Source organism: Mustela erminea, chromosome 1 (genome assembly GCF_009829155.1).
Source record: "Mustela erminea isolate mMusErm1 chromosome 1, mMusErm1.Pri, whole genome shotgun sequence".
Classification (NCBI taxonomy): domain Eukaryota; kingdom Metazoa; phylum Chordata; class Mammalia; order Carnivora; family Mustelidae; genus Mustela; species Mustela erminea.
The window spans coordinates 172,227,676-172,239,990 of NC_045614.1; positions in this window are offsets into that span (position 1 = coordinate 172,227,676).

The window sequence follows — 12,315 nt, forward strand, 5'->3', positions numbered from 1 at the left end:
AACAATTAAACTATTAGGAGATTGGTACAGTGTACAATAATGGTTCCCAAAGCTTAAAGTGCATCGGTATCCTGAAATATTCTCAGCGCAGATTTCCAGGTCTGACTCTAAGAGACTTTGATTCAACAGTCTGGCCCAGGGCCCAGGAATCTGCATGTAACCTATCGATGCTGATGGAGATGACTTTTGGACCTTATTTTGAGAAACCTCACTTTGGTTCCCATTTAACAATGATGAAAATGCTTTCCACACCTGAGAGGATGCAAATCTGTCTGGCCCTGTCTTCACGCACATAGCTACCCTGTGCTACCCCCCCCCCCCATCTCTCTCTTTTTAATTAATAGACTTTGTTTTTTAGAGAAATTTTAGGTTTACAGAAAAATTCAGCATAAGTACAGAAAGTTCCCATAGGCCTCCTAAAAATACCCTGTGCTCTATCTATTCATCCTACCATCCCTTTCTCAAACCCTTGGCACTTATTGATTTTTTTTTTTTATTCTGTCAGCATTTGATATTGTCAGTGTTTGGATTTTAGCCATTCAAAGAAGTAAGTAGTGACATCTCATCATTGTTTTAATTTGCAATTCCCTAATGACATATCGATATTGAGCATCCTTTTTTTTTTTAATAAGTTTTTTTTTTTAAGATTTTATTTATTTATTTGACAGAGAGAGATCATAAGTAGATGGAGAGGCAGGCAGAGAGAGAGAGAGGGGGAAGCAGGCTTCCCGCTGAGCAGAGAGCCCGATGCAGGACTCGATCCCAGGACCCTGAGATCATGACCTGAGCCGAAGGCAGCGGCTTAACCCACTGAACCACCCAGGCGCCCCTTGAGCATCCTTTCATATGCCTACTAGCCATCTGTATATGTAATTACTAATATCATCTACTCCCAGTCTGTATAAATATCTTTATTGGGCTGATGTCTCTTAATTCTTTCCAGTCCCAGGTTGCTGTCGGCTTTAGACTGTTCCCAGTAGACATCTTGTTCCTTATATCCTCTTTATTCCTATACTTCATTAGAACTAAGGGCCCCGGATTTTTCAAACAATATACCAGTTCCTCTAGAGACTTTGACTTGGGCTGCTGACAAAGAAATCTTTATTAAATCCTTGAAAATAATATTATTCAAGAGACACACAAGGGAAGTAAGTGATGAGAAGAGGAGGTGCTATTATGAAAGTGGCCCCAGGACATTAGGTTTATCACAAAATCCTTTCCATGAGTCAGTTCATCTTTTCCATTTTAGTTTTAGGAAGGATATTTGACCCCATGGAATTAGGAGTCCTTTCCTACTTTTGCCAAACTCCCAACACCAATGAATATTAGGTGAAACCTTATCCAAATTTGGGGCTCTGCGGACCACAGAGGACCCTCTGCCTGAGTTATTGCTCCTGAAACTTTCACACAGCTGTCTCTGGAGAGCACAGAATGGAGGCCAAGTTTCTTGGATGAGCTGCAGTCAGTTTTCCTAGGATGTGGTTGATCCCAGAAAGTGCACAGCTAATTTATAAGAGACTAGGAAGAAGGCAGCTGCCTTGAGAATAACATATTGAGGATTTTGGAGGTCAAGAACTGACCTCAGTCCATATGGGAAACTTTCACTAGTGTGAACCGAAGAAGCTTGCATGAATCTATAGGCCATCTAAAATCTCTGACAATGCTGTTTTATGTTTTAGAATGAGGTCAAAGATGAAAATCTTGAAATACAGACTTTGTCTCCACATTGGCTGGGAGATTGATGGTATCTGAGCCATCTGGAAGGACGTTGGGGAATCAGAAACTCGTTCTTTATGCTGGTGCTTCTCCTGATCCTTGGATTTAACTATTATTTTCAGTTTAACAGAGTCCAATAGGTCTATATATTTTAATCCTATAGGAGAATTTTTCCATAGTCTTTGAGTCTCTAGAAGCCAATAAATCACATTAAGAGGCCCAGAATGTCTGTCTTCCTTTCTTTTTAGTGCCTCTACAAGATCATGCATTGTCTCATAGGATTGGTATGTGACAGATTCTATTTTAGGTCTTCCGATGATTCCTTCAATCTTTCTTGAGAATCAGAGTTCAAAAGAATCCATGCAACTGGAAGTCACCCCCAGACCCCTGAATCTCACAGTCCTGGTTTCAAAGAGATCAGTGTCTTCTTAAGGGCCATGTGGAGGCTCCAGTGTATTCCCAGGAGAATGCATTCCTTGTATTAAGAAGTTATCTACAGAACATCTTAGAGTTCTATTCGGTGATGTAGTGACATAAGAAGACTGTGGCTGAAGGACTTTCTGAGTGGTTAAATAATGGGACTGTTTCAGTGAACCCAGTAAACCCTGGTTAATAAAATTCCCCATTGATGTGGAGACTATTCATTTCCAGTGAAACTAGCAAGACAGGAATCTCACACAACAAGCATGCTGTCCTAACTTGTTGGAAGATCCTGCAGCTGAAATCTACAGCCACCATCACTCCATCCCTTTTTGATATTCAGCTTGTTCAAATGCTTAGCACACACGTAAAAGCTGCTCAAAAAGGGTTTTCAGGATCTGTCATTCTAAATTCCAAGCATGGTACACTGACTCTGAGATTTTTTTGGTTGTAGTGTAAAATATACATAATATGAATTTTACCTTTGTAACCATTTTTAAGTGTATAGTTCAGTGCTATTAAGTATGTTCATAGTGTTGTGTGACCATCTCCACCATCCACCTTCAGAACTCCCCCATCCCTCGCCCTGGTTACTGTTCTACTCTCCATCTCTGAGTTTGATGACTCTAGGTGTCTCTTATAAGTGGAATCATACAACATTTGTTCTTTTGTAACTGGCTTATTTGATGGAGCATAATGTCTTCTAGGTTTATCCATATTGTAGCATGTGTTAGAATTACATTGCTTTTAAGGCTATTATAATATATACAATTATGTATTATAGTGTTCTATAGTATATTATTATAGTCTCTCTCTCTCTCTCTCTGTGAGTGTGTGTGTGTGTGTGTGTGTGTGTGTGTGTGTGTATTATTGCTGGATCATATTGTAATTGTACTTCTATAGTCTTGAAAAATACCATTTTCCACATCAGCTGCACCATTTTACATCTCCACCAGCAATGAGTTCAACTTTTTTTTCACATCCTTGCCAACTCATATTATTTTTGTTTGTTTGTTTGTTTGTTTTGGGATAATAGTCAACCTCATGGGTATGAAGTGATCTCTCTCTCTGCAGTTATGATTTGAATTCCCCAATGACTGGATAATGATCATCTTTCCTGTGCTTCGTGGTCGTTTGTGTATCTTCTTTGGAGATGTCTATTTGAGTCCTTTGCCCATTTTAAATTGGAGTTTTTACTGTTGAGTTGTAGCCTTTAAAAATATATTCTGGATATTAATCCCTTATCAGATATAAAAATTGTGACAATTTTCTCCCATTCTGGGGGTCATCTTTTCAATCTGTTCATAGTCTTTTTATGCAAAACAGTTCTTATTTTTGATAAAGTCCAATTTATCTATTTTTTTTCTTGCCTGTGCTTTTGGTGTCATATCTAAGAAATCATTGTCAAATCCAATGTCCTGAAGTTTTTCTCCAATGTCTTCTTCCAAGAGTTTTACAGTTTTAGCTCTAACTTCTAGGTCTTTGATCCATTTTTTTATATATATATAATTTTCGTGTGTGGTGGAAGGTAAAGTGTACAAATTTCCTTTTTTTTTTTTTTGTACAGGGAGATTTAGTTTTTCTAACACCATTAGTTGAAAAGACTGTCCTTTCCCCCATTGAATGGTCTTGGCACTCTTACTGAAAATCATTTGAGCATACAGAGGGTCAAGCTTACGACTTTTCAGTTTTACAATGGCATGAAAGCATTTAGTAGGAATCAGACTTTGAATTTAGAATTTTGATCTTTTTTCAGGCTAGCAATATGTTGTGCAATACTATCATGATGTTGAGCAGTAGCAGTGAGCCAGAGCTCCCACCAGCCACATGATCACAAGGGTAAACAACTGATACACCTGTAACTGTTCTGTGCACATACATCCATTGCTTTTTCACTTTCAGTACAGTATTCAATAAATTAGAAGATATATTTAACATTTTCTTATAAAATATGTTTTATGTCAGATGATTTTGTTCGACTGAAAGCTAATATAAGTGTTCTGAGCATGTTTAATGTATTTGGTGGGTTAGGTATATTAAATGTGTTTTTGACTTGTGTTATTTTTAACTTACAATGGGTTTAATTGGACATAACCCCATCAAAAGTTGAGGAAAATCTGTATCTGTGAGGGCTTTTTTCTGGATTCTCTATTCTATTCTATTGGTCTATATGTCTATCTTTTTGACAGTATCATGGTGTTTTGATTGCCATAGCAGTGTAGTAGGTTTTGAAATGAGGAATGTGAGATTTCCAACTTTGTTCTTCTTTTTCCAGATTGTTTTATCTATTTGGGGTCCCTTGAGATTCCATATGAATTTTAGGATGATTTTCTATTTCTGCAAAAAAAAAGAGTTGATATTTTCATAAGAATTACATTAAATCTGTAAACAATTTTGGGTAACATTGACGTTTTAAAAGTATTAAGCCTTCTAATGAACATGGGTGCCTTTCCATTTATTGATGTCTTTAATTTCTCTCAGCAACATTTTGTAGTTTTCAGTGTATAAATCTTTCACCTTTTTGGTTAAGTTTATTCCTAAGTATTTTATTCTTTTTGATGCTATTGTAAATTGAATTGGTTTCTTAATTTTGGATTGTTCATAGAATATATAGAAACACTACTGAGGGGCGCCTGGGTGGCACAGTCGGTTAAGTGTCCAACTCTTGATTTCAGCTCAGGTTGTGATCTCAGGATTGTGAGACTGAGCCCTCCATTGAGCTCCACACTCAGTGCAGAGTCTGCTTGAAACTGTCCCTTTCCCTCTGTCCCTTCCCTGCTCAAATAAATAAATCTTAAACAAACAAACAAAAAACCCACACACAACTGATTTTTATTGTTGATTTTGTATTGTGTGTGTGTGTGTGAAATTTTTAGGATTTCCTACATAAAATATCTTGCCACTTGTGATCAGAGATAGTTTTATTTCTTCCTTTCCACTCTGTATGCCATTTACTTTTTTTTTTTTTCTTGCCTAATTGCTCTGGCTAGAACTCCCAATACTGTGTTGAATAGAAGTGGTGAATTTCATAGTGGACATCCTTATCTTGTCTCTGATCTTAGAGGGAAAAGTTTCACTTTTTCACCATTGAGTATGATGTTAGTTGTGGGTTTTTCATATATGGCTTTTATTATGTTGAGGTAATTTCTATTCATTCCTAGCATGCTGCATGTTTTATTATGAAAGGTGTTAAATTTTGTCAAGTGCTTTTTAGGCATCAATTGAGATCTTGGACCCTGAGATATTGTAATTTGGGAAGTGGTTCTGATTCTCAGCCCAAAAGATATTGGGAGAGGCCTCAGCAAATAAGAAATTACAGTTTTATTTCATAGATTGTTCTCTTTCATACTTCTTAGGAAAGCCAACCACTATTTTTAGTTATATCAGTCAGATACAGATATTCCCTTTCCTTCACCTGGCTACCATTTCCTTAAGCCCAGCAATAACTAACTATAGCATCCCCTCTTTCTTGCTAACAATTAGAAGAAGAAGTAAATTAGAAGAAGAAGTAAATCAATTTAGACTTATCTATGACTGTCTAGAAGTCATTTTTATGGGATGGATTTGGTTTTTAAATTCTCATACAGTAAAACTGACTTTTTTTTAGGAGTGTACACTTCTATGAATAAACACATGTGCAGATTCATGTGACTTCTACCACGATCAGGATGCTGAAGAGTTCCATTACATTTTGCATTCTATCCCTTTATTGTCACTTCCTCTCCCTGTCTTAAATTCCTGGCAACCACTAATCTTTGTCATTACTATAATTTTGTCTTTTTGAGAATGTCATAGAGTGTGTAACATGTTATATCTGTGAGTAGTAGCTTAAGTGTGACTGACAACTTTTTTAGCAATCATTTTGAACATCAGAATTATCTCAAAACATGAGCCTGGTATCATCATCATCATGGTAGGAGACTATTATCATAGATTCAGTATGTTTTATCAGTCTCCCAGAGCACCAGCCTCTGAACTTCCAGCAGTCTGCTGAGAAGAATGTTAGCCAAATCGTCAGAGTAATAGCTGAGGACTGGGACCAATCTTTTAGCAACTGGGTCACAAGAAAAATAGGAAGGGAAGTACCATCTGTGGTACATGGTCATTTTATGGACTACTACATGCTCTCTTCCACACTTGAAGGACAGTGAGGAAAAAATGTATTAAGCTGAAAACTGTGGGACTGATTTCCAACAGATTATAAAGCAATTATGTTCTGTTTCCACTGTGATGGCCAGTAAATTAACTTTTTGGTCTGTTAGATGAAACACATCTAGTAGAGTAAAATGGAAATAGTCATATTTTATCTATTATCATGCTTTTGGCTGAAAGTAACAGGATATCCAGCTAAAAGTGGCTGGAATAATAAAGGGTTTTCTTATCTCACATAAAAAGTTCTCTAGAGGTAAGTGGTTCCAGGCCACTGAATCAGTGGTCTCAACAATGTTTGAAGAATCCAGTTCTTTCCATCCTTCATTCTACTATCCTCAGTATGAAAAATTTGGGCCCTGGGGAGTTTTTTCTTCTTGGTTGCAAGATGGCATCATGTCCTCCTACAACTGCATTCGTAAGTAGAAAGCAAGCAGAAGGGAAGGTGACAAATCTTTTCTGATGTGTGCTTCTTTTTTTGTTTTGGAGGAAAATCTTTTCCCAAATCTCCCCAACAGCTTTCTCTTAAGTCCTATACCCAGAACTGGGTCCCTTGGTTATTCCTACCTGAAGGCACAATATGTATCTAGCATTTTTATATTTATCACGTGATGTGGGCTTTGACAGGAAGAAGATGAAGGGAAAGGGAAATAACTTCTGGAAGGGAAAAGCTCTTCCTCTTCCCATTGTTGTGAAGATTAAATGCAGTAATGTGAGTATGCGCATCTAACTGGACTGGGCACATTAAGGGCTCTCCACTCTCATTTCTTTGTTTTGTTTCCCCCTTTCTTCCCCTTCAGGTTTCCTTCCTCAGTCTCCACCTTTAAAAGTAAAGTGGAAATCCAGAACCTGTACTCACCTTTCCTAAACAAAGGCACTGCTCGTCTCTTTCACCCCAACCTACTTTTTGGATTTCTGCAGTTCTAGAGTCCACAAACTTTTTGGAATTTCCCTGAGCTCTCAAGAAAGTTCCTGACCTCAGACTGAGGAGTACATTTTTTATGGCCAGCCCATGGATGTTGATTATAAAAAAAGAAACTAAAATGTCAACTGTGTTTCAACTAAAAAATAAACGGAGAAATCTTTAGAGAACAAAAAAGAAAAACACAACAGAGTGTAAGTTATTTCTGCAGCACTAGTCTGCATGAAAAATCATCTGTTTCAATGGAGTGAAGCTCTTTTGAGAAAAGAGCAAAAGGCACCCCGATGCCTATCTGGTCCGAATGCTGGCTCTGTGAGCCCCGTAAGATGTTTCTTGCCATTGGAGCAATGACTTGAGTTTTTCCATTCCAACTGTGGCGAAAATGAATAAGAAAACTGGATCCTGCTTCTGCAAGCAGGATACAGACTCTACACTAATCAAAAAAGGAAGATTCATTATAAAACGATACTTTACTATCCAGATTCTGAATCATTTCATGGACCGCCACAGGATTAGAATGGGGATATTGTAGAAGCTCAAACCTTTGAAAGGAAGTTTTTTTTTTTTTTTTTCCCCTAAATGAGCTCCTCTTGCTGCTCTCTGATTCACTGCAATCCGGATCTCACAAGTTCACCTCTTTCTCTTTTAATCATATTCCAAGGTAGTTACTTTAAGGGAGCATGGGCACGGTGTGGGGTTACAGATAAAACAGGGGCTGGGGCTCAACTGAAAATGCATGACGTGAGAAGTGCCAGTGAAATGCTGGCGCTGTAAACAGGGAAGAGGAAAGTAACGTTTCTAGAAACCGGGTTAGTAGCAATAAAGACTTACAAGGGCCGTGCTCTATTTGCCAAACCGAGGTTGATTTAGCAACGGACTCGTGAACCAGTCCTGATGAGAGGTACTCAGAGCTGAGCACCTGAATGACGTCCCTGGCTCCAAGACTGCGTTTCCCTGTTGTGCTCGTTGGTGAAGCCCACTGAAACCTTCTGCATTGCTGTCACTCATGAACATTCATAGACAAAAAATGTTGACAACTACTGACCACGCTGCTGTGGGATTCTGCTGGACACAGTGCAAAGGAAAACCACCAGCAGCTGTCTGAAGCTGGGCTTCTTTTATTAACGTTTGGTTAATAGAGCCTTTACCATGAAACAAACCAGATGAAAACCAAGCCTTCATTAGGAAGGCTTAGCACAGGCTGTGACAGATTATGTTGTGACCAAGTCAGGAGGTTTTCATTAGCTTGCACACTGCTCTTTGCCCAGCATGGACTTAGGTGCTCCAGGATCATATAGAGAGAGTTGGAAAGGGAGCATGACCTCTCTTCCTTTCAGGAGGCAGACTGACATTCAGGAAACTGAAAGAATCCTATGTAAGGTGAGTGTGGGATTCATGCTCAATTGTGTGGGACAGGTATGAGAAGGTTCAAAAGGACACAAACATCCATGTGAGCTGAGCCCCTTGAGAGCAAGAGCCCCAGCAGGCTCATTTTGGTATCTCCAGCATTGTGAATTTGTCATACAAAGTAGGGGTTTAATTGATAAATTTCAAATAAAGTTCAACTCTATATTTTTATTTACCCATAATTTCAATCCTACCCATTTTTTTCCCTTTTAATTCCATTTATTTGTCAGAAAGAGAGAGCACAAGCAAGGGGAGCGGCAGGTAGAGGGGAGAAGTGGGCTCCCCACTGAGCAAGGAGCTGGGCATGGGATCCTGGGATCAAGACCTGAGCCAAAGACAGTCGCAGATGCTTAACCAACTGAGCCACAGGGCAGCCCAGTCCTACCCAATTTTATACTTGCTGTCTCTGCCTACACACTTAGAATATACACGTAAATTAAAGCACCTCAAAACACCAATGAAGTTTCTAAACAGTCCCACTCATACACGCAAAAACACACGCATTCACGTACAAACTCTCATTGATACTCATTTTTATTCTTGTCTCTCTTGATCTCGTGCTCACTTTTTCTCACTCCAGAACTGTTTCCAGAAGTTGGAGAAAGAGTTGAGTAGCACCTGGTTTTTCCAAGCCTTCACCTACCAGTTCACAAAAGCACAAGGATGAAGAATTAGAAAAGTGGAGAAAGAAGACAAGAGCCAGATGATGGCGGAGAGAAGAGAAAGATTAGGAGAGAAAGAAAACCAGAAAAATCAAGCTTCCTATTGTGAGTAGGGAATTAATTGTAAATGATGATACTTTTACCCTAACAAGGAGAAGGAGGATGGCTCCCAGATTTTATAGCAGGGTGAGCGTCTTGCAAAGACTGACTGCTTTGGGCTTATTGACTTGTGGAAAAGCAGAAAAAAGGAAGTACACTCATATCTCCATTCTGTCATAAATTCCAGTGACTCATAGTTCTTGAATAGTTTAGTTTCTTGCATATATACTTAGATTTTGTATAGGTCTTTCCCACTGAGCCAACTCTCATATAAAATGAGATGAGTAGTACTTTTTTGGGAAAAGAGTCGATTACTTAGTGAATGCAAATGCCTTCTGTGGTGATTGATTTTATGGGTCAGGTTCATTGGGCCATGGTATATTTGATCAAACATTATTCTGGACGTTTCTGGAAGAGTGTTTTTGGATGAGACTTAACATTTAAATTGGTAGATCGACAAGTAATCTGTGACAAAGGAGGCAGGAATAGACAACAAAGAAAAAACAGTCTCTTCAATAAGCGCTGCTGGGAAAACTGGACAGCTACATGCAAAAGAATGAAACTGGACCACTTTCTAACACCATACATACACATGCAGACACATACACACATACTTTAAAATGGATTAAAGACCTAAATGTGAGACCTGAAACCATAAAACCCTAGAAGAGAACACAGGCAGTAATTTTTTTGGCATTGGCAGTAGCGACATTTTTCTAGATATGATTCTTAAAAAGCAAAAGTAAAAAATAAACTATTGGGGACTATATCAAATAAAAAGCTTTTACACAGGAAAGGTAACCATCAACAAGATGAAAAGGAAACCATCAACAAGACAAAAAAGGCCACCTACTGAATGGGAGAAGTGATTTGCAAATGATATATTCTTAAGGGGTTGACATTTAAAAGATATAAAGAATTTAAACAACTCAACACGTTAAAAAATGGGTTACAGGGGCGCCTGGGTGGCTCAGTGGGTTAAAGCCTCTGCCTTTGGCTCAGGTCATGATCCCAGGATTCTGGGATCGAGCCCCACATCGGGCTCTCTGCTCATTCGGGAGCCTGCTTCCTCCTCTCTCTGCCTGCCTCTCCGCCTACTTGTGATCTCTCTCTGTCAAATAAATAAATAAAATCTTAAAAAAAAAACATGGGCTGCAAATGACATGTCAGATAAAGGGTTGGAATCCAAAAATCTATAAAGAACTCATCAAACTCAATACCCAAAACCCAAATAATCCAGTTAAGAAACGGGCCAAGGACAAGAATAAACATTTTTCCAAAGCAGACATCCAGAAGGCTAACAGCCACATGAAAATATGCTCAGTGTTATTCATCAGAGTGACAATCAGAGCAATACAAATCAAAACCATAATGAGGTACTACCTCAGACTTATCAGAATGGCTAAAATTAAGAAGTCAGGGAACAAAGATGTCGGTGAGGCTGCAGAAATAACATATGATCCAGTAATTCTAATACTGGGTATTTACCCAAAGAAAGCAAAAACACTAATTTGAAAGATATCTGCACCCCTATGTTTATTGCAGCATTATTTATAATAGCTAAGATATGGGTGCAACCTAAGTGTCCAATGATAGAGGAATGAATAAAAAAGATGTGGTATAAAGCTATACATATATAATTACTCAGCCGTAAAAAAAGAATGAGATCTTGCCATTTGCAACAACTTGGATGGACTTAGAGGATATCAAGCTAAGTGAAATAAGTCAGACTGAGAAAGAGAAATACGATATGATCTCACTCATATGTGGAACCTAAAAAACAAAATAAATGAATAAACAAAGAGCAGAATCAGACCTATAAATACAGAAACAGATGGTTGCCATAGGGAAGGTGATGGGTGGATGGGCAAAATGATGAGGGGGAGTGGGAGATACAGGTTTCCAATTATGGAATGAACAAGTCATGGAAATAAAAGGCACGGCCTAGGGAATACAGTCAATGATATTGTAATAGTGCTGTATGGTGACGGCCGACAGCTGCACTTGTAGTGAGCATAGTATGACATACGGAGATGCTGACTCACTATGCTGTACAGCGTAAGTAACACTGTGTGTTGACTATTCAAATAAAAAAAATTTTTTTAAGTGGCACGAATGGACAATAAAATTTGAATACTTACAACATATATAATACTTTTTGTTTGCTTATTTATTTTTGAATATATTCATCTAATATCTGGTTAATATAAAACAATATTTCTCCCAAAAATTTTTTTAAAGATTTTTTGATTTTTCAGTAATGTGTACACCCAGAGTGGGGCCTGAACTCACAACCCCAAGATCAAGAGGTGCATGTTCCCCTCGCAGAGCCAGCCAGGTGCAACCAACCCCCTCAAAATTTAATTTAAAAAAACTGACTAAGCAGACCGCCCTCTATAATGAGAGTGGTCTCATCCAATCAACTGAAAGCCTGAAGATAGAAAAAGGTGGCTAACCTCTCCTGAGCAAAAGGGAGTTCTCCAGCACAGACTTCAGGATTCATTTGCGACACTGACTCTTCCTGGTTTCTCCAGCAGACTGTCTTTCCACTTGTGCGCATGCACACACACAGTTCTGTTTCTCTGGAAAACCTTGACAAATACAGCATTCTCTATGCTGATAAACAAACTTGAGATGCAGCAAACGTGTTCATGCCTTTCTCCAATCAGCCGCATAAATGAGAAGGTGAGAGTCCAGCTTGGTCCAGGTGTGAGCTCTGTTCTTTCTTAGCCGTCTGCCCTGGAGAGTTCACCTAAACTTGAGAAACAATCGCCCAGGAGACAAGAACAGTGCCAACCCCTTGTATATTAGTTTTCTATGACTGCTGTAATAAATTACCACACACTCAATGCTTAAAACAATATAAATTTATTCTCTTACAGTTCTGGGGGTCATAAGTCTCAAATCAAGATATCAGCCGTACTTCTGGAGGCTTCAGGG